We start from the raw sequence: 23,324 nt of genomic DNA, 5'->3' as shown, positions 1-23,324 counted from the left end.
TTGAGCCCAGCCATGGGTTTGTACCCTCAAATACCTATGAGTTGGGTGAATTCCTCTCTCCTTGAGGTCCCAAGAACATGGTGTTCCTGGGCCTGTAGAAGGTGATATTCTTTACTTGCCACAGGTTAAGAACCCTGTTCGGGGGCTGCGTAGACAAAGTATGAGGCAGTTTTCCCAAGGGGCTTTTATTGGCTCTGCAAGTCAAGCTTGATTCCTTAAAGGGAAGCACAGCCTTTAGTCAAAACCTTGAGAAAACAACCAGTTTCTCCAATTGTGTCCTCTTGTAAAAGAAAATGATTCTCATTGTGCTGATGCAAATAATTATATTGCCATGAGTTAATACTCACAAATACTTTCCAAGTTCTAGAGGAACCAGAGAGAAACAAATAAATATGCTCTGAACTTTGTTTACAGAAGTATACCTTATATAATTATTAAAGGCTGTACATAGCTTAAAATAAGTTTCCTTGACTCTGAAAAACAAAACAAGGATCAGCAACATTTTAAGCAAAAAGGTTAAAAAGTCCATTTTGTTAACTCTTGTTTTGCTTGATATTCATTAATATTTTAGCTCTTCATGAGTCCTGTACATTTTTCCTTTATTCCAATGTCATGATCTCCAAAGTTATCAGAAACTTGCATTTGAGAGCATGTGTCAAAGTCCTATAGCTGATTATAAACCATCCTTTAAAGAGGATTAAAACAAGATGATTTTGAATGGTGAAATGTCCAAGGTAGTTAGTCAAGAACATGACTGACAAATTTTATTATTTCTGTGGTTTATAATAACAACATAATAACCTTAATTATGATTTCTAGCATATACTCAGACATTAGAATTTTAGAAATTCCATACAATTTTGGAAAATATATTAATATTATTCACTAAAATATAACCTGAAGATCATTAAACACCATTTGGCCAATCCCATGTACCTAAACATGTTAAATAATCCTGTTTACCTCTCTTCTGGATGCTTCAGGGGCCTTCTGTAGCATCCAAAAGCTAGGAGTCAAGAGAGACAATTTTGAAACTGAAGTTTGATTTTGGGAAGTAAATGTTAGAGGTTCAAAACACTTAATATTACAAACTACAATTCCAGATTACCATAAGTTATTTATTTTGCCAAAATTAGGACCCAGAAACTTTAAGACAAGGCAAAAACCTTTACTCATTAAGAGGGAAGATTCAGCTTTCCAAACAGTTTATCTCCTGTCTTCTCATTCTTCTCCTTGGCAGTTTATCTGCAAGGCAAATAAAAAATTTTCATTATCCTTCACTATTACATGAAAATCTTGTACAAGGGAGAGAAAGCCAAATTTTACTCTTACATTGGTTTTAAAACAATCCTTTATCCCTAGGCAAGATTTACATTTCTATGTCTTTTTACACTCTTTTACCACAAACACATTTTACTGTCCTTACACACCTTTCATGTAAATCTATTTTTAGTAGTCTCATTTACATGTTATAATGGTAACTCTTGGCAATTTTTAACTTTAATGTAAAACTGGTACATTGTTTTGATTATGTACTAGGCACAGATAACATCTGATTTTTCCAGCATAGTTAGGGGTGGGGTTAATTTTCTATGTACGCAGCCCTTACCAACTTGTAAAGCAGGCAGTTTACAACCTTGAAACATTTAGCAAGCCTAGTATCTGACTTACATGATTTAGGCCACCTATTTACATTTTGACATCTGCATTTTACCAATTATTTTTAAAACTATTTTTATTTCTTAAAGATTAAAGTTATGTGAACTAAAATGCATTACAGCTTTTATATTTCCTTTAAAAATTTGATTTAAGCGCTTATTTTTCTTTAAGCCAGTCAATTAGAGCTCTTTTTATAGGCATCATACACAACACATATATAACTACACAAGCAAACAGAAGCAGATCCAGTATTTATTAGATATTTTTGTTCATCAATCGCCTAATTGAATTATTGGCCTCTGGGTGATGCTGTTTAAGAGCAGGGCTAGGAAAGCATGCAGTTTCTAGGGTCTAATAAACAGGTATTTCTGGAGGACAAAAACAGATTTTGAGAGGGATCTACTTGCCTCTAATTCCTGGGGTTTCATGAGGAAAATGGAGGTTTCTCCCAAAATAGAATCTGTGGTGCCTTTTCATTTTTTTCCCAAGGAGTCCCAGGCCATCAGAAATTATCTTAGGGCCTCTCATGCATGCATTAAGAGTGGCAAGACAAAGTGGAAAAAAAGAATTCAGTTGACTGAGAAAAAAAACCTGTTCCAGAAAAACAAGATCCAAGAAGAGAAAAACATAAAGGCCTTGTACATATACCTGTAGATTGGATATCCAGTTTTAATTAAGCTGAGCACTCTTTAAGAAAATCCTTTTAAATCTCATATTACCTGACTTCAGCCACATCAAGCAATTAACATTTCTGGTTTTTGAACTTTACCAAAAGTAACCTAACAGGTGAAACCAAGAAGCCTCAATTAAGGTTATGATTTAAACATGAGTGTACGAGGTACTTTCAAAGGGGTGGTAAGTGGCTTTTGAAACCACCATTGCAAAATTGTAACTGAGACAGCAAAAGAAATCTGTCCTAACCAACTCCATCTTGCTTCTAGCCTCCAAGCTATCCTTGTTCATTCCTGGGCATAGGCTGAACCAACTCTGGGAGGAACTTATAGTTTATAGTCCAAAACAAAAACAATAATAGCCCTTTCCCAAAACAAACCCCCTTCTTGCCTGGGGGACCAGAATGCTTTTGTAGGACCAAGAAACCAGCCACAAGATTAGAAACTATGGGTTAGGAGTCATGCAGCTAGAGGCCACAAGATTCTGACCCTCCCTAAACTGCTCCTAAGATCAGCACTTCAGATATTTTGCAGACCCTGCACTTGATGGATCAGCTGGCACCACTCAGACTGATAAACTGGCTCATCTCTTGTGACCCCAAACCAGGAACTGACTCAGCACAAGAAGGTAGCCTCAACTCCCTGTGATTTGATCTCTGACTTGACCTATCAGCACTCCCAGCTCACTGGCCTCCCCTATCAACCAGCCATCCTCAAAAACTCTGCTCCACAAATTCTCAGGGAGAGAGACCCAAGCAATAACAGAACTCCATCTCCTGCACAGCCAGTCCCACACGAATCACCCCCTCTCCATTGCAATTTCCCCGTCCTGATAAATCAGCTCTGTCTAGGCAGCGGGCAGGGTGAACCCATTGTGTGGTTACACTTTTACAAAATCTAGAACCTTTAAAGGAAACTCAGAGAACGAAGATTTAAGAAAGGAGCTAGAAGTTGTTCATGGAGGGGAAGAGAATCAGCAAATGGCAAAAGTCCCACAGCTATTAACTTGCAAGTATTCATTCTCCAAGCTAGGACTGAACCTGGGCTGCCATTGTAAAATGGCAGAGTCTAAAACAAAGTGCTGCCGTGTGGTTATAGGTCAAAATGTAAAACAAGATGGAGTCCTGCAGCAAAGTTTGTAACTGACCAGTTTACCAGGCTAGATTGAACTGCAAGCTTATGGAGCCCCAAGCTTGCATTCCATTCTAAGATACCCCTCTCTCTACCTTTTCCCTCAATTGAATCAGGAGACAGGGAGGTGTGTTTCACTAAAGACTCTCTCAGCATTTCCAAAAAGGCTAAGGGATTTTCATCTAGTTTTTGATCTATCATGGAAAGTTTGGAGTAATTAAGAGGCTTGGCTGTGGTCCTCCATAAGCCCTCTAATATGCACATTTGAAAATGTTTTAATTTGCACTTATCTAAGGTATCACTGGGGTCTCAATTAGGTTGTTTAAGAGACACTGTCCCTCTTTCTACTATGAATGGGGATTCTGTCTCTTTCTCACCCTTTCCCTTTTTGACTGGCTTTCTTTTTTGACTGGCTATAAGAGACATGCTGTTTGTCTCTGAATTTCTCTGCTACCTGTAGGGCTGCCTGTTTCTCAGCAGCAGTTAGGGTTTGATTTAAGAGTAACATCACATCCTTCCAGGAGACTTTAAATACTTGGGATAAATCCTGGAAGGCCTCTATATGTGAGTGATGTTGGGGCTTTCCCAGAGTGAACTTTAGAGTCTAAGGTTTAAAGAAGATCCAGGCTGCACTCAAGGGGAGTGCAGGCTTGAAGATGGGTTGTTACCTATCTAGGAAAGAGGGGAGAAGAAGTCTCCTTCCTCCTTTTGGAGTGACCCAGAGTGGAAAGACAGAAAGGACATCCCCATTCTCCTCTTCCCTCCCATCTCCTCTGGGTCCTGGCAACCATCATAGGTGCCACCCGTGGATGCAAGCATGACCTTCACCCATAGATCTGGAGGAGCTAGTCAGCAGGAGTAGCCATGTTTACCTGTGTGAGACCCTAGCTCTCTGTCCTGCCGATTTCCTAGATCCAGTTGGCCCATAAGGCTCCGAGGGTACCCCAGGGGCTCAAAAGAGACTGTATGGTAGTTGAATTTGGGCAAGGCCCTTTAAAGGGGGGAGTGTCTTAAATCTATCCCTTACATCCTCTTACTACCACCCAGGCAAAGTTATGAATTCCTAGAGAATGGGACCAATTGACTTCTAAACATAAGATCCCTTTCTCACTTAGATGCCAATATAGCTGGATGCAGAACAAATGCCTCAAAATAATGTAAGAATTGACTGGCCATCCTCCCTCTGATGATTTTAGCACTGAGGCTAAAACCTGTCTTGCTAGAGTAGCTTCCTCCTGGCTGCTGAAAGGGGAGATTTTCTGATTACAAATAGGCCATAGGGACTGATTACTGGGAGAGGGATGTAAGAGGGAAAGGAATCAGGGAACTAGAGTTTTGGGGCAAAGGGCTGACAAGGCTCCCCACAGAGAAAAATCCCATCCCACTAGGTGGAGCCGTAGGGTTTGAAATGTTAGGGAAAAACTGACTTTCCAAGCAGAGGTTAGAAAGAGAGGTTTTGGGCTTAATAGGCTGTCCGCATAATATGCCTCCTAGCAAGAAAAACTTATCTTATAAAGGAACTGCTTAAACTCACTGGGCGGTTCTGAGCTCTTACACTGAGAAAAAACAACCCAAATGGAGAGGAGGGTATTCACTCAGGGTAAAATATCCTCCCACACAGTGCCATGAATGCTTATTATTAGGGGACAAGAAAGCCCTTAATAGGTGAAAGTCTAGACTGAAATATTGAAATTCCCCCATCTCAAGGAAATCACAGAAGCAGCAATTTTTTTGAGTTACATTCCTGGTTACTAAGGCACTTGCTAACTTTCCCCAACAAGCTATCTCCCCAGGCTTTACAAAGTCCCTTAACATAGCATGCGAAGAAGGGATAGCAGATATGATAGCCATGAAAAGAAAGGAAGGACATGTGATAGGAAAGTCTGGAAGTTGTGGTGCCAATACCCTGATGGGCTGTTGGGGGCCAGAGTTAATCCAGGAGTCTTCAGGTAACACCGAGGTGTAGCCTCAACCAGATGTCTTCAGCTGCCCAGAGTCTCCTTCTGTTACTGGGGGGGTCTTTGTTCTTAGAGCTCCCAAGATGGTGGTGGGCAGCTCCCAAGATGGGGGAGGCACTCCCAAGATGGTGGCAAGCCTTTTGTTCTCTGTCCTGGGGTTCTTGGCCTCACGGATTCCAAAGACTGGAACCTTGGGCCATGTGGTGAGTGTTATAGCTCTATTAGAAGCCGTGGGTCACGGAAGAGAACTATGGAACCCAGCGACTAGTGTTCAGCTCGATTAGGACAAACCCAGGCACTTAGCCATGCAGGAACACTGGCAAGCCTCTAGCCCAATCAGGAGCGGCAATGGGTGCCTCACTGGATCAGGAGTGCAGCAGACACCTGCTGGATCCAGAGGGGTGGGAGTCAGCGGCGGGCCTGTGATGGTGAGCAATAGCTTAGCTCGAGCTGGAACAAACACGGACGAGAAGAATGTGCAGTTGCAAGATTTAATAGAGTGAAAAGAGAGAGAGCTCTGATACAAGGGGAGGGGACCTAAAGGGGGTTGCCTGATCCGGCTTGAATGCCTGGGTTTATATCCCAATCATTGTCCTTTCCCCTGTGCTCTCAGGTGGTAGAAGATTTGATTATTTCTTTACCTCCTGTTTTTAGCCTAATTGGTATTTTAGTGAGCTCTCTTTACTACCTGATTGGTTGGGTGTGAGCTGAGTTACAAGACCCATGTTTAAGGGTGGGTGCAGTCACCTTCTCCAGCTATGCTTAGGAATGCTTAGCCTAGGAAATCCAGCTAGTCCTGTCTCTCACTTCCAATCCCATAGATGGCTAGGTCCTCTGTGAAAGGAAACTGGATTGGAACAAAGCCAACATTCCCACCACAGGAGGGCAATCGGGGATTGACAAAGTCCTCTAAAGCAAGCCTGTCCCCTGAGTCTTGTAAGGCTGGCAGCCACTCTAAAAGTTTTAACTGGCTGACAGGGGCCCAGTGTTTTGTTTAACTTTTTTAAATGAGGGTGAAAAGCCTCAGAAATGAAAGTAGAGTTGGAGGTCCACTCCTACTCATTCTTCTGATCTTTCCTTTCCCAGCCAATGCACCAAAATGTTAGTCTTGCCAATGCACCACAGTGTAGAAGTCTCTCACTGTGAGGTATCACCCAGAACTCTTTGTCTCAGGATCAAGAGAATTAACGAGCATGGACACAAAGGGTGAGGTTGGAGCAAAAGTTTAATAAGCAAAAGAAGAAAGCTCTCCACCACCAAGAGGGGGCCTGGAAGAGGGTTGCTGTTTTTATAGTTGAATGCAAAGGCTTTTATAAGAAACTGACGATAGCTGGACATCTCATCTCCATAAGGCATGAATTTCTGGTAGCTCCACCCTGTCCTTCTAGTGCACAGGCAGGCCCTTAGCTTGAGTTACTCCATATTGCTTTGTTCCCCTTACTGTGCATGTGTTAGGGGATGGAATTTTCCATTGTGGGCTTGTCTGGCCAAGTCACCTGTTTACCCTTTCTTATCTGTGCAGCTGTGGGCACGTCTTAGGCAAGCCCTCCTGTGCAAGTTCCCTTATCTGAGCCTGCAGGCTGTTCTTTTGTGTGAAAGAATTCAACCAAGGACCCGCCCTAACTGCCTGTCTGACTGGTTTCTTCCTTTCTTCAATCTCAGTGACACCAACAGGATTGAAGCATTATTTAGTCTCACTGACATTTGAGGACCAAGATGTTGATGATCATCACATTGTCAGAAATCACTGTTTAATATATTTATGATATCAGGCTCAATAATTAGATGAAAGTCAAAATGAACTGCTTTTGCAAAAATTATAGCAGTGAGAAAATTATGGCAGTGAAACAGATCTGATTTCACCAACCCCCAATTTACTTTTAGCTGCCCTTAATTATTACTGGGCTTAGGTCAAGATAACTTTGAGAGACATTTAGTTTACAGTTTAAATGATAATAGCCCTTCTCCAAAATACAACTGCCTTAAAGCTAATGAGAGAACACCAGGCTAGGAGGACAGAGGTGCCTGAATTCTGCTAAGGTGTAGACGTAAACCAGCCATTATTCTGGAGGTCACAAAATATGTAATATCCCCAATTATTCCTGCAGAGAACATCACTATTGTAGAACCTAAGTTTGGCCTTTTGAGATTTTTTTTCCAGGATTTTTGGCAAGTCTATTGACCAGTGGCTCCACCTGGATCGGCCAACCACTCCTGTGACCCCACTCAGAAGGGATGCAGAGCAAGAGGACAGCTTCTGCTCCCTATGATTTCATCTCCAACCCAACCAATCAGCACTCCCTATACCCTAGCCCCCTGCCCATCAAACTACCTTTGAAAAGCCCTCACCTAAAAGCCTTGAATGAGATTGATTTGAGTAATAACTCTGTCTCCGACATGGCATCACCAGCATCAAAGTCTTTCTTTACTATAATGCCATGGTCTCTGTGAGTTGATTTTGTTTGTGCGGTGGGCAGAAAGAACCTGTTGGATGGTTACAGAAATAGGCTATTTCAAGTAACTGACTATATGTTGCTAGTGTTTTTCTATTAATGTTATATATGGAGATAAATGATACAAATCTCTCCAGTCTTTCTCATTCAAATTAGTGAAGTTTGTTGAAGCTCCCCTTCTTCAGGAGATGTGGGAGGACTTTTTCTCTCACATAATTCACTAGGCTACCAATGGTAATTCATTTGAATTCTGTTCTATCGCTAGACAGTAATGGCAGCTCAGGTTAGTATTTATGTGAACATTTTTTCCCTGTTCTGTTAAAAAAATGTATTTCAAGTTTCTGTTGTAAACAAGTTGACTTTAAATTGAATGTTTTTGTTAATCATTTAAGGAGAATCATTAAGTTATGACTGCCCTTTGGAACACAAATATTTATTTAAGTTCAGTATTCTGTTTCCCTAGAAATAGGATTTCTATACTCTTTCAGAAGAATATTTGGTAAAATGACTTGGCTGCTTCTATATTTAAACTTCCTTTTGAAATGAAAATTTGTTCCAACATGGATTCTAAAGGTTCGGCAAAACTGCTCATGAATGACTGCTTTTAGAAGTATCTTTTGATGTTTTAGAAATTTCTGTTAAGGCCAGGCACTGTGGCTCACACCTGTAATCCCAGCACTGGGAAGCTGAGGCAGGAGGATCACTTGGGCCCAGGAGTTTGAGACCAGCCTGGGCAACATAGGGAAACCTGGTTTCTACAAAAAATATATTTTTAAAATTTTTATTTTGTCCTGCAAGCAAGTTTTAGAAAAAAATGAATTTATAAAATTAGCTGTGTGTGGTTTTGCATACGTATGTTCCCAGGTGGGGCCATGGAGTTTGAGGCTACAGTGAGGTATGTGGTGCCACTGCACTTGAGCCTGGGCAATAGAACAAGACTGTCTCAAAAAAAAATTAACAAAAAAATTTTTATTAACTAATTATCTCTTCAATCAAGAATATTCAAAACCTGTTTTTTTTTTTTTTTTTTTTTTTTTGAGACAGAGTCTGGCTCTGTCCCCCAGGCTGGAGTGCAGTGGCACCATATCGGCTTACTGCAAGCTCTGCCTCCTGGGTTCACGCCATTCTCCTGCCTCAGCCTCCCGAGTAGCTGGGACTACAGGCACCCGCCACCACGCCCTGCTAATTTTTTTTGTATTTTTAGTAGAGACAGGGTTTCATTATGTTGGCCAGGATGGTCTCGAACTCCTGACCTCGTGATCTGCCCACCTCAGCCTCCCAAAGTGCTAGGATTACAGGCTTGAGCCACTGTGCCTGGCCCAAAACCTGTATTTTACAGATTCAAAATCTGTAAAATGTGGCTTATCTTTTTTCTTTAAGATATATAGGCTGCTTTTTTTCTATTTTTTGAACATCCTTTTATTCTCCTAAAAGTTTTCTCTTTTCCATAAAATTAAATTTACTGTTGAAATCGCATCCTTCTATAAATCCAGATTGTTTATAAATATGGGTTTGGAAATTAGCCAGTTTAAGTTTGAAATTATTTTATCTTGTATTTTTAAAACTAAAAAATAAGAATGTTGTGAGAAACAGAAACAAAAATTTTGCAGATGCCTATATTTAATAATATTTTTTCATTATGAAATTGAGAAATAATTTACACATCATAGCATTTACCCTTTTGGTTATACATTCAGTAGTTTTAAAAATATATTAATATATTCACAAATTTGGCCAATAGTCACTAATATCTAATTCTGGGATATTTTAATTAATCCAAAAAGAAACTGCATACTCATTAGCAGTCACTCACCATTCCACTCTCCTCTCAGTTTTCTGTTCCTATGGATTTGCTTCCTTTAGATGTTTCGTAGAAATGGAATCTTACAATATGTGACTTTTTGAGCTTGGCTTCTTTTACTTATTGTATTATTTACAAGGTAAATGCATGTTGTAGCATGTATCAATACTTTGCTCCCTTTTGTGACTGAATAATGTTCCATTGTATGGATATAGCAAAATTTATCTATCTGTTTATAGTCATTTGGGTTGTTTCTACCTGTTGCCTATTGTGACTAGTACTGCAATGGATATTTCTGTACAAGTATTTGTATGAGTGCCTGTTGAATTCCTTGGGTATACAGACCTAGAAGTGGAATTGCTGGGCCATAAATTCTATGTTAACATTTTGAGGAATTGCCCATTTTTTCCATAGAAGCTGCACAATTTTACTTCCCACCAGCAATATATAAGGATTCCAATTTCTTCACATCTATGACTAGACCATCCTCTCTAACACTTACTTTACTTTTTCTAATACCCATCCTAGGTATGAAGCAGTATCTCATTGTGGTTTGGATTTGCAGTCCCTTAGTGACAAATGACATTGATCATCTGTCATCTGCTTGTTGGACATTTGTCTATCTTCTTTAGAGAATTGTCTTTTCAAGTCCTTTGCCAATTTTTATAATCAGGTTATTTGTATTTTTGCTGTTGATTTGTAAGAGTTTCTTTTCATATATTCTAGATATTAGAGCCTTATTTCAGTGGTCCTCAACCTTTTGGGAACCAAGAACTGGTTTCGTGGAAGACAGTTTTTCCATGGATGGGGGCTGGGAAGGATGGTTTCAGGATGAAACTGCTCCACCTCAGATCATCAGGCATTAGATTCTCTCTCATAAGGAGTGCACAACCTAGACCCCTTGCATGCACAGTTCACAATAGGGTTTGCACTCCTATGAGAATCTAAAACAACCACTGTTCTGCCACGAGGCAGAGCTCAGGCAGTAATACTTGCTCCACTGCTTACCTCCTACAGTGTGGCCAAGGTCCTAATGGGCCATGGACAGATACTGGCCCATGGCTTTGGGGTTGGAGACCCCTGTCTTATTTTATATATCATTAGAAAATATATATTTTCCCACTGTGTAGGTGTTTTTTTATTTTTAATTTTTGTGGGTAGGTGCATATAATTTATAGCATACATGAGAAATTTTGATACAGGCATTCAATGCCTAAAAATTACATCAGGGTAACTGGGGTATCCATCACCTCAAACATTTATCATTTTTTTGTGTTACAAACATTCCAATTATACTCTTATTTTTAAATGTACAATGTATTATTTGTTGACTGTAGTAACCTTGTGCTATCAAATACTAGATATTATTCATCCTATCTGTGTTTGTACCCATTAACCATCCCCACTAGCTCCTCACCCCTACTACCCTTCCCAGCCTCTGATAACCATCCTTCTACTTTCTATCTCCATAAGTTCAACTGTTTTAATTATCAGCTCCCATGAATAAGTGAAAATATGTGAAGTTTGTCTTTCTGTGCCAGGCTTATTTCCCTTCACATAATGACCTCCAATTCCAATTCCATCCATGTTGTTGCAGATGATGGGATCCTATTCTTTTTTATGGCTAATTAGTACTCCATTGTGTACCACATTTTTCAATCCATTCATCTGTTGATGTACACTTAGGAAGCAATTTAAGTTGCCTCCAAATCTTAGCTATTGTGAATAGTGCTGCAATAAACATTGGATGCAGACATCTCTTTGATATACTGATTTCCTTTCTTTTGAGTATATACCTAGCAGTGCGATTGCTGGATCATGTGGTATTTCTATTTTTAATTTAAGGAACCTCCATACTATTCTCCATAGTGGCTGTACTAATTGACATTCCCACCAACAAGGTACAAGAGTTCCATTTTCTCCACATCCTTGCCAGCATTGGTTATTGCCTTTCTTTGGGGTAAAAATCATTTAAAAATGTTTGTTAGGTGAAATAAAATATTAATTTGTATTTGGTGGTAAAGGAAGACTAAAGAGATCACATATAAGCTGAGATCTGAAGGATGAATAAGTGTTGCCAGGTGGAGATGGTGGGAAGTGTCCTTGAAATAGATGGAAGAGCATGTTAAATGCTTTGATTTTAAATTTGTGTATTTCATTTTTTAATGGCTATCTCCGTGTCTAGCCTGTGAGTTCCATGAGACTAGAAAGCATATCAGTCTTATTCTCTTAATTTATTTCCTGCACTTAGTACCGTGATGGCAACAGTAACTATTGTTGAATGAACAAACAAGAAAATTAAAATGTACCATATTAGGGTATTTAACCAAGACAAAAACTTTCACTTGCTTATGGGCTTGTGACATTTATCTAGAACTACCAATATTCCTAATGCCCGAATGTCATTTCCAAAGTCTAGGTTTCACTTATCACAAATATAATCCAACTCATTGATTTCATATTTTCTGAAAACACTTAACGTTCTGTATACTATTACTCCTTTTTTCCTCATGAGCTATCAAATTTCGGTGTTTCCAAAGCACTACCATGGTGTTTATCTGGTTCCTAGTTGTGGGGAAAAGAAAGATAAATCAGATTCTTGCTGTGCCTGTGTAGAAAGAAGTAGACACAGGAGACTCCATTTTGTTCTGTACTAAGAAAAATCCTTCTGCCTTGAGATGCTGTTAATCTGTAACGTTACCCCAACCCTGTGCTCCCTGAAACCTGTGCTGTGTCAACTCAGGGTTAAATGGATTAAGGGCTGTGCAAGATGTGCTTTGTTAAACAAATGCTTGAAGGCAGCATGCTTGTTAAGAGTCATCGCCACTCCCTAATCTCAGGTACCCAGGGACACAAACACTGCGGAAGGCCACAGGGACCTCTGCCTAGGAAAGCCAGATGTTGTCCAAGGTTTCTCCCCATGTGATAGTCTGAAATATGGCCTCCTGGGAAGGGAAAGACCTGACCATCCCCCAGCCCGACACCCATAAAGGGTCTGTGCTGAGGAGGATTAGTAGAAGAGGAAGGGACGCCTCTGCCTCTTTGCAGTTGAGACAAGAGGAAGGCATCTGTCTCCTGACCGTCCCTGGGCAATGGAATGTCTGGGTATAAAACCCGACTGTATGTTCCATCTACTGAGATAGGGGAAAACTGCCTTAGGACTGGAGGTGGGACAGGCGGGCAGCAATACTGCTCTTTAAGGCATTGAGATGTTTATGTGTATGCATATCTAAAGCACAGCACTTAATTCTTTACCTTGTTCATGATGCAGAGATCTTTGTTCACATGTTTATCTGCTGACCTTTTCTCCACTATTATCCTTTGACCCTGCCACATCCCCCTCTCTGAGAAACACCCAAGAATGATCAATAAATGCTAAGGGAACTCAGAGGCCAGCGGGATCCTCCGTATGCTGAACGCTGTTCCCCTGGGCCCCCTTATTCTTTCTCTATACTTTGTCTCTGTGTCTCTTTCTTTTCCAAGTCTCTCGTTCCACCTAATGAGAAATGCCCACAGGTGTGGAGGGGCAACCCACCCCTTCACTGGTGCCAGGTACTAGGCTTCAGCCTGTTGTTATAGCTTTCCCAATGCTCGTTCTCACTGTCATACATCTGAACAAAGATTGCTTATGGATACATAGTACAATGTACAAACACACAATTATTGCTGCTCTGGGTTGGGCATTGTGTAATTTAAGAAGTAATCTAGCCAGACAGAGTGGCTCATGCTAGTAATCTCAGCTCCTTGGGAGGTTGAGGTGGGAGGATTGCTTAAGCCTAGGGATTCAAGAACAGTGTGGATGACATAGACCACGTCTCTACAATTTTTTTTAAAATTAACTAGGTATGGTGGCACATGCCTATAGTCCTAGCTCCTCAAGAGGCTGAGGTGAGAGGATCACTTGAGCCAGAAGTTCAAGGCTGCGGCGAGCTATGTTTGTGCCACTGCATTCTAGCCTGGTGACACAGCAAGGCCCTGTCTCTAAAATGTTTTTGAAAAGAAGAAATTAAGTAATAAAACTGTTTCTAAATTCAGCTCTGCCAGTGTGTGACCTGGAGGCAAATCACATCATTATTTGCCATTTCAACCATAAAATAAGGAAATATGCATTATAATAACTGTTTTATGCTTTTAAGTTCAGGGGTACATGTTCAGGTATGTTACATGGGTAAACTTGTGTCATGTGGGTTTGTTGTAGAGATTATTTCATCACACAGGTATTAAACCTAATATCATTAGTTATTATTCCTGATCCTCCCCCTGCTACCCCCCGCCATTCTCCAAAAGCCCCCAGTATGTGTTGTTCCCCTCTATGTGTCCATATGTTCTCATCATTTAGCTCCCACTTATAAGTGAGAACATGCAGTATTTGGTTTTCTGTTCTTGTGTTAGTTTGCTAAGGATAATGGCCTCCAGCTCTATCCATGTCCCTGCAAAGGACATGATCTTGGACATGACCTTGTTCTTTTTGGTGGCTGTATTAACTTGTTATCTTACTTTACAGAATTAATAACTCAAGTAGTAATAAACAAGATTTGATAAACTCCAAAGAATTTTACTTTTTTAATTCAGAAAGTTGAAAGAGATAATAAATAAAGTCTCTTCTATTTTTAACATTTTATAATTCTGGAACAGTCCGAAGTTCTCATGAGTGCCTCTATCTTTTCTCCAGGTAAATACTATTTCTATACTTGTCCATGGGATCCCATTCCACTCTCACAATGAGAAACTTAACAGAGCTACATGTTATTGAGACTGCTTTAAGTATTATTTTCCCAAGACAATACAAGCCTGAGTCTGGCATCACTATTTTTGGCCTCATGACCTCTATATGCCGCTCCTGTGAAATGCCTAACCTTGTTTTTACTCTAACTTGTTACTTTGAATTTTATCCTGCTTGTCTCTTTAATCACCTAGCCTTGCTTCTCATGTAAATAAGACTCTCTCTAGCTGGAAAAGCTGGACAAACTCCAATTGACCCCTTAATTTACAAGACACTAAGGGCTCCTTACCCAACCCCCTTCCATAAGGAGTTGACCTGTGTAAACAGATCCTCAGCATTTCAAAGAAGCCCAATTAACTGATAAGGTACTAGCACCAACAGTGTATGAAGTTCCCAGGATTTTTCTCAAGGAGATAATAACATAAAGCCTTGAGTTCGTGCCCGGCATACCCCCTGTATCTAATTATAATGAAAGCTTTAGAGCCTTGCACCTGGTACCGTTGCTCTTCTTGTAACCATTTGTCTTTTAAATTATTTATCTCTTTGTAACCATTTGTTTTTTGATTCTTGCATGTTTTTACTTCTGTAGAATTGTTGCATTTGAGTTCCCCTCCCCTTCCTAAACCTAGGTATAAAAGTTAAACAAGCCGCTTCCTCGGGGCTGAGAGAATTTTGAGCGTTAGCCATCTCTTTGGCCGCCGGCTTAATAAAGGACTCTTAATTTGTCTCAAAGTGTGGCGTTCTCTCTAACACCCCTGGGCACAACACCTGTAGGATCCTGATTAAGTATGAGCCTTTCCAGCTGCCTTTATTTAATTATTTCTGGTTCCCAGGCAAACTTGTTATTAGTCCATACTTCCCACTGTGCCCATGCTTCCACCTGTTCAACTCTGCCCTTTCCTCAGCTGGACACATCCTTTTCCCATTCTCTACCTAACAAACTCCTGCTCAGAATCCTAATTTCAAGGACTGGCACTGGACATTCTCTATTATTTTAGTTTGTGTTATTCTTACTTAGGATTCTTAATACGAGCTCTCTAGACATGTAGGTCCTGAGATTTTCTTACTTGCTTTGCATTCCATTTGCTTAGAGGGTAGGAAAGGACTATCTTATTAAAGGGGCAGATTCCTGGGCCCCACTCCTCCCATCCAATTCAGGCAGTCAGGGGCAATGCTGGAAATCTGCATTTAATACAAACATCCCAAGTATTCTGATAAAAATCATAGCCCATCCTTTCAGCAATACTGGAGGTTTAAATGAATGAGCTTCAGGGGTCTGTGAACCTCCAGAAATTCTTCAAAACATTTTGTGGCTTTACATATATTTGTATTTTTCTAAGGAAAGGTTTCATAACTTTCAACAGATTATTAAAGGAGTCTATGATATAATTTTTTTAAAAAGCAACACTATATAATGTTAAATATTTACCATAAATATATATATTTGGCTTTGTTGAATAAAACTTTTTCCTTACTTGAAGAAAAAGAAAAAAGCATGAACTCAGAAATATCAATCTCCTTTTTATAAATAAATCAATTTTGATGACTTGGTAAACTATGAAGTAGTCATTATAGAAAATAAGAAAAAACATAGGAAAGTGTAAATGAGAAGACAAATATTACCCAATAACCCAGAAGCAACCGCTGCTAATGTTTTTTGTTATAATTTTCTTTAAGGTATTATTACTGAGTCTAATATAAGCATTTTACTCTGTAAGACATTCTTCGGTATACAAAAAAAGATAAAAATGTTTAAATTGACTAAGGACAGTAGACACAAAAACACACAAACCTGGATTACACACTTTAAGTTCTGGAATGCTAGTTTTAACATAAAGTAGGCAGCACACATCTATAATGCTGGAGGAAAGGGTAGTCCCAAAATTCCACCCGCCATTTGCATTTAAACAGGAAAAGCACAAGACTAGTAGATAAATCTTGGTTCTGATCTCTCTTCCATCACTTCCTGCTTAAATAATTCTAGATAAGTCACTTAATATTACTGGGCTTCTGATGATTGACCTCTTTTAGAGATAATGGCACATAACACTTTTGAAGGCAGGATGCAGAAATTTATGATATCCTGAGGTCCATTAGAAATATGGATATACATATTCACAAACATACAATTATATGTATACATAGATACATATATATTTATATAAAATTATTATTATTCATGTTAGGCCATTGGAAAATGCAGGAGTGCAAAGAAAAAAAATATCCTATATTCTTATAACTCAGAGGTAAAAGCTCTTATCCAGTGTGTTTTTTTAACACATAAAAATTCAAGCTGCATCCACTTTGGCTTGGCATTGTCTTAGAGACATGCAATGTATGTCTAATAAAATGATATGTGCCATATGTTGGATTTTTATTCAAAAGTAAATATTAATGCAAGGGATAGCATTGAGAACTGTATAAGTAATGAAAAGATACATAAGTGCAGTACTTATATTTATACAAGCAGAATGTCAAATGCACTGTGTATAGAAGTTACATACTTGGACAGTTTATGATTATTTTTCACAGTATCCTTGCTTCACCATAAAATACAATGAAGTATACCTAAGGACTCTCACCTTCTATGAGCTGTCATATCCATGGAAACAGAAAACTGGGAAATTCAGAATTGTCTCATTGATTTGTATCTGTATTTAACATAATGCTGGGCAAGGAACAGTGTTCAATAAATACTTATTTGTATAGCCTTTTACCTCTTTAACTAATCACACAACAGCTTCTATTAAACAAAAAGAAAAAGAAGTGAACCTTGTGCAATCCAAAGCAGAGTCCAAAGTAGTTAAAATGCTAAGAAAACAATATTAGGCAGCCTGTGGTAAGTGTATCAAGTTGCCCAGGCACAGTTAACTGTCCCGGTTGGACAACTTCAGTTGCGCAAGGCCTCAGGGTGAAACTGCAGCTGAGAAGAGGTCATAATGGTTGTGAAAAAGACAGGCAGTGAAAACGATCTTTGAGGAAACAGGTTGTGTAGTCAGCCTGGGTTGCTAGTGAAGAGCCGAGAAGAGGAAAAAAGGGAGAATAATAAGACAGGTTTCTCAAGAGGGAATAACAGACCCAAGAGATGGTGGAACCCACTTTGTTTTCTAAGGAATCCTACAAGTTTCCTGTGGTGGATTGTAAATCACGCACTTGTCATGACTACACTTTCTCATGGGATTTCTGCCCTGCAGGAGACAATGCCACAGTGAACTCTGCTTGGAGATACCTTATGAAGCTCACTGGGAGTTTCTGAGAGCTATAAAATAGGTAGGGATTCTGGAGAACAGAGAGCAATAATTTTATTTCCAAGAGAATGCTGAGGTCTAACTAGTAGGGTTTAAATGATTAGCCCAAGACCACATGTCTTTTAGCAACAGAATTAAGTTTCTAGACCTCCCCTTCAGCACTGTATGTTACCACGCCTCATCCAATTATCTGAATTGCAATGGTCCTGTTATGGAATCTTGAGGCTTATCAAGGTTGTTCTAAATTTTATAAACAACGGTTTGTTATTTATTCCAGAATATTATAGGCTCATCTGGAAAATTCTATCTGGAAAAAAACGATGCCCCTTAAGCCTGAATGGTTTTATATGCCAAGATAAGACTGAGAGCCCAGAAGAGGTACAGGAAACACCTCAGACTTTCTCAATACTTTATACAAAATATATTTGCCTCAAAAAGCAAGGAGATAATGTTGAATAAAAGTTGACACATTATTGTGTAAACACTAATATGATAACAATATCTTTAAGCTGAACAATCTTAGCACTTCAACATTATTTTATGTTTATTGACCTAATAATAAGTCATTTGAAGTTTTGCATAAAGTTGCCAAGTTCCTATTTCTCAGGGAAAAACTTTCAGTAAGATAGAACCCTTAATTTCTTCTTTAGTACTTGCTTAAATTGAATGGTTCCTCAAACATTATTATTATTTTTGAGACCGAGTTTCACTCTGTCACCCAGGTGGGAGTGCAGTGGCATGATCATGGCTTGCTGCAGCCTTGACCTCCTAGGCTCAAGTGATCCTCCCACATCACCCTGCCAAATAGCTGGGCTACTGGTGTGCACCACCATACTAGGCTAATTTTTAAAAAATTTTTTTTGCAGAGACAAGGTTTTGCCATGTTGCCCAGGCTGGTTTCAAATTCCTGGGCTCAAGCGGTCCACCCACCTTGGGCTCCCAAAGTGCTGGGATTACAGGCAAGAGCCACTGTGCCTGGCCCTCAAAAATATTTCGTATGAAGTAATAAACATAACCATTAAGTGCATAATATTTAAAGTCATTCATAAAACTCACCCTCCTAAATATGGGAAAAGACACATCACACAATCACCTTGCTGTTGATTACATGGTCTGGGGTCTCTGCCTTCTCCCCTTGCAATAGCCCTCTAGCCTTGGGGCTTGTTAAGAGTAGATGTGAAGGTTTCAGGTCGCAGCCTGTGGGACTACTGCTTAGTGTGTGGGGTGCTTTGCCTGCACCCCTGGTTTCTTTAAGTCTTAAATGATGCCCCCTCCAAGCCATCATCCTAACCCCCACTCCTCCACTCCCGCCCTTGGCCAAAGCATAGATTGTAACCTCTCCGCTACTCTCTGAGATTGGCCTTTGGTGAGGAATTCAGGGCTTTCCCCACATCTTCTCTCCCCTGCCTTTATCAAGGGGTGCTGCTTTTTCTTCCCTCCTCCTCAAGTGTCTTTTTGCACCATCACCAACCAACACCTTCCAAGACACTTCCTTGCTTTGGCCAGAAGCCATCAGGTAAGGTTGGAAAGAGTCTCTGACCTCCCTTGTTTAGTTTTAGAATCTCATTTACTCACTCTCCACCAGCCTGGGAAATGAATATTGGGTCCTCAGCCCTGCTACTCCCTGCTGTCATCATCAGCTGATGCATTGGTTTCAGCTCAGGTTTTGATAAGGTGAAGAGAATTGTTACCAGGGTTACTCAGACCTGCCAGCTCTCAGAGTCCTTGGTGGTTAAACCTGGAGAAAGAGCACATGAAGACACTTGAAAGCACACATGATCCCTCTGCATTGTTTTATTTTCTTGTAATTGCTTTTGCTTTTAAAAATTGAAGAAGTTTTAAACAGGGGTCTCATTTGGTCATCCTTGCAATCCACTGGGGTCTAGTTTGGAATCTCACAACTGGAACAAAAAGAACCTTGGATCCAGTGCATGCCTTGGCTTTGGTGCTGCTCCTGCTTCCCAAGATCCTCAGCAGGGATTAAGAAAGAAATTGGGGTACACAGCAGATCCCTGAAATTGGCAGACTTGACCTCCTGGAAAATTGCCGTGTTTTCCACTTTCTGTTCAGGACCACCACTAAATGCTGAAATGTGGATGCATACCAAACAAAGTGATTCGTTGTGTACTAAAGTTTTTTTTAATTATTTGTGTAAAATCATCTTTTGAAGCAGAATCAAGTCTGAAAAGCAACTGATGTTTCCATTAATCTTTTTCTGGGGAAAACCTCAGTTCTAAGGATTTAAAATCCTGTAAGTGAAGTTTAACATAACAGTATTCCATAAGCAGCCTTTTTATGGTCAGACCATTGCCTAATTTTAACATAATTTTAAAATGTGTGCATTAATTAAAAAATGGGAAAAGGATCTTAATAAACATTTCTCCAAAGAGGATATATAAATGGCCAATAAGCACATGAAAAAATACTCAACACTCTTAGTCTTCACAAAAAAATGTACATCAAAACCATAAGACACCACTTCACACTCATTAGAGTGGGTGTATTTTTTTTAAAAGACAATAACAAGCGGCTGTTATATTGTTATTGTAACTAAAGGCACAGAGAAATTGAAACTCATATTGCTGGCAGATATGTAAAAATGGTACAGTTCCTTTGGAAATCAGTTTGACGGGTTTTGAAAATGTTAAACATAGAGTTAACATATGACTGAACAACTGCACTCCTAAAATACTAAGATAATTGAAAGCCTGTACACAAATGTTTACAGTAGCATTATTTAAATAGACAAAAGGTAGAAACAACCTAAATGTCCATGAACTGATGAATGGACAAACAAAAAGTGGTTCATCCATTCATCAGTTGATGAATCATGTTTAATGCCTGTTGGTAGCACAGAATTTAGAGCCACTTTGCTTCACTCTTTTCCTAGTCTTGTTATTTATTTTAATGGAAACAAAATGTTCCTGTGAAGAAGCCTGGATTTTTGGATATAGAAAAAGTTGTGGGACTGAAAAAAATGAGTGGAACAGAGATTTGAGTATGTAGAAAATAATCTTTTTAAATATTTGAACCAAATGTTCTAAAATTAGATTACGGTGACTGCATAACTCTGTGAATATAGTAAAACCATTGATTTGTGGACTTTAAATGGCCGAACTTAAGGTATGTAAATTATATTTCAACAAAGATGTTAACAAAATTTTTAAATGTTATATTTTGTTTAGTAAGAAGGCATTTTTTTCTGAGATGTAAAAACATCATAGTCATCTTAACTCTTACCCTCAGATTTTGGTGGCAACTTTTCATATACAGTAAATATCGTTAAAAGCAACCCCAAATCAATGATTAGTACTAAAAAGAGATCTTTTGTATCAAACACTGTTCAGCTGCTGTTGGCAGTGGAGTTCATTTTTAATGCTACATTGCCCTCTTTGCGTCCAGTGTACTTTAATTTGCTGTTCGCTGCTTCCCAAAATGACCATATTTCTACTGCCCCCCATTAAAAAGAAGAAACATCACAAAATTATTTCTTCAATATGTTCATTTTATACATCAGGATGAAAGGAGGTTACAGATCTCCCATAGATTAGGGCTATTTACTGTATCTCCTTACTTATTAGAGTCACAAATCTTAGCAGGAAGCCAGTTATGCAGATTGAAATATGAACTTCTTAGTCTAGCATTTTAATACTTTTTAATGGTGAAATTTATCTAGACTTATCTATAAAGTCTTTTGCAATTTGTGGTATGCTGAGTAAGAACTACAGAAGAACAAAAATAAAAGATTTTTTTAATGGCAACTTAAAAAACTATCACCACTTGTATTACTTACAAATTTTCCTCCAGAAAATTATTTTGACTCATAGTCAGTTTTTAATCTTGGAACAACTTCTTGCTATCAGAAATACTTCAAATGTCTAAAACATCTTCCTTACCAGCCAGTATCTCCCGCTCCACTCTAAGAAATGCACTCTTTCAAGATTAACTTGAATGCAACATAATTTGGAATCTTTCATTAAAATATATACCACAGATTATGAAGCCAAACATATTTTAAGATACCTGTTTTTTTGGTGATTTGGGGTACATATGCTTATCAATATAACATATTTTAAAAGATTTTTTTCTACATACTCAAATCTGTGTTCTATTCATTTTTTCACTCCCACAACTTTTGTCTATCCAAGAATTCAGGAATCTTTGCAGAAACATCTTGTTTCCATTGAAATAAACAACAAGAGTAGGAAAAAGAGTGAAGTGAAATGGTTCTAAATTCCATGCACCAACAGGCATTAAACATGCATAAACTTTTCAAGAGATGCCAAGACTCACTAAAAAGGAGAAAAAAAGTACAGCGGTTTCTGAGTAGTTTTTAGTTACTCAATTTAAGAACTTTATCTTGTAAGCAAACTTTAACATCATCCAGAGCATCACACTTATATATGAAAGAAAAAGTTCTTTATCACACCTTCAGAAATTACAACTACAAATTCCTAATCCCTTATTTAAAATCTTTTTGGATAGATATGTTTCAAAATTCAGAACTTTTCTTAGAATAGTAGGTCTGCCATATATTATGAAACACTTCCAGCAAGCTGTACTGTAATCAAACACAGTATTTCTGTAGAAAACTTATGAATATGTACACAAAGTGAACATTCAGTTACACATAGCCTCACTTCCCTTCAGGTCAAACTTTACTGCTAAAGGAGTTAGAAACGACAAACAAAGGAATGGGGCCTGTCATGACATATTAATTTGAAATCTAAATCTTCATGTTTGATAACTAGTTCAGAGTCAGTGTAAACATTTGGTCTTTCCTTCCACAAAAAAATGAAACAGTGTATTTAAAATTAAAAATGAAACTCAGTATATTTTATTTAAGAAGGTAAAAGCAAAATGAATTAATCTGTGAAACTAAGTCAATCACATTATGATCTTCTAGAACTTGGGTAGCTCCTCTCTGGTTAAAGATTCCATTTCTCGGCACAACAGCAAAAGACATCGGATAGGCCCCCAAGCTTGCAAGGTAAGCATCCCTGGGGTATTCAAATACCTTGGATAGCAATGAAGAGCTGCAGAAGGGCAAGGAGACCCGAGATGAAGTAGTGTGCTGCGGCATACCTGAGTTGGACAAACTCAGCCTCCGAAGATTAAAGAAAAGAGCCCAAGTAGGAATCTGTGTGATCACTGTTCTTTTGCCAAGACACGGGGTGGACAATAAGATTCCTTTACAAAGCACTGGTGTAAGTGTTTGCCTGGTGCTGCAAAAAGCGGCTCCTTGGGAATGGGGAGGAGCGTGTGGTTAGTCAGAGCTGCGGCGAGAAGTTGGGTGAAAATGGGTCCTAGCCATCGGTTCCTGCATCTATCCCAGAGGGTTAGGTACCTTCGAGAGCGGAGCGCGGCCTGCCCACAGTGCCTTCTATATCCTGGGTCAGGCGCCAAGCTCCCCAGCATCATGCAGAAAGCTGCAGCCCCGCAGAGTTAGGACAGCTCACTTGGCACCCGGGGAGCCTTTCCCAGGCCCGCAGCCCAGAATAGAGCCGGGGCCCAAGACGCCCACTAGAGACAGGGTCGGGTCCCACTACCGCGCAGGCCCGGCCCGCTCCTGACCTCAGGCACGGGGCGGGACTCTTGCAGCTGTCCGTCCAATCCCGTTCCCCGGCAAGTGCGGGGCGGGACCCTAGCGGCTTTCTATCCAATCCTGTTCCCTGGCGAA

The 23,324-nt window shown here is 39.5% G+C and overlaps 1 long non-coding RNA gene across 1 annotated transcript; it reads right to left on the bottom strand.

Annotated features, from left to right (window-relative positions):
* Positions 1-2,069: 2,069 nt before the first annotated feature.
* On the bottom strand, positions 2,070-23,253 carry LOC134736215 (uncharacterized). The gene is made up of 4 exons (XR_010120089.1): positions 22,992-23,253; positions 22,662-22,885; positions 19,220-19,382; positions 2,070-2,250 (listed from the first exon to the last, which is right to left on the bottom strand). It is a non-coding gene; the product is annotated as an uncharacterized lncRNA (long non-coding RNA).
* Between the last annotated feature and the right edge of the window lie 71 nt (positions 23,254-23,324).

This window comes from Symphalangus syndactylus, chromosome 3 (assembly GCF_028878055.3).
Source record: "Symphalangus syndactylus isolate Jambi chromosome 3, NHGRI_mSymSyn1-v2.1_pri, whole genome shotgun sequence".
Classification (NCBI taxonomy): Eukaryota; Metazoa; Chordata; class Mammalia; order Primates; family Hylobatidae; genus Symphalangus; species Symphalangus syndactylus.
This window is presented reverse-complemented; position numbering and strand designations above follow the sequence as displayed.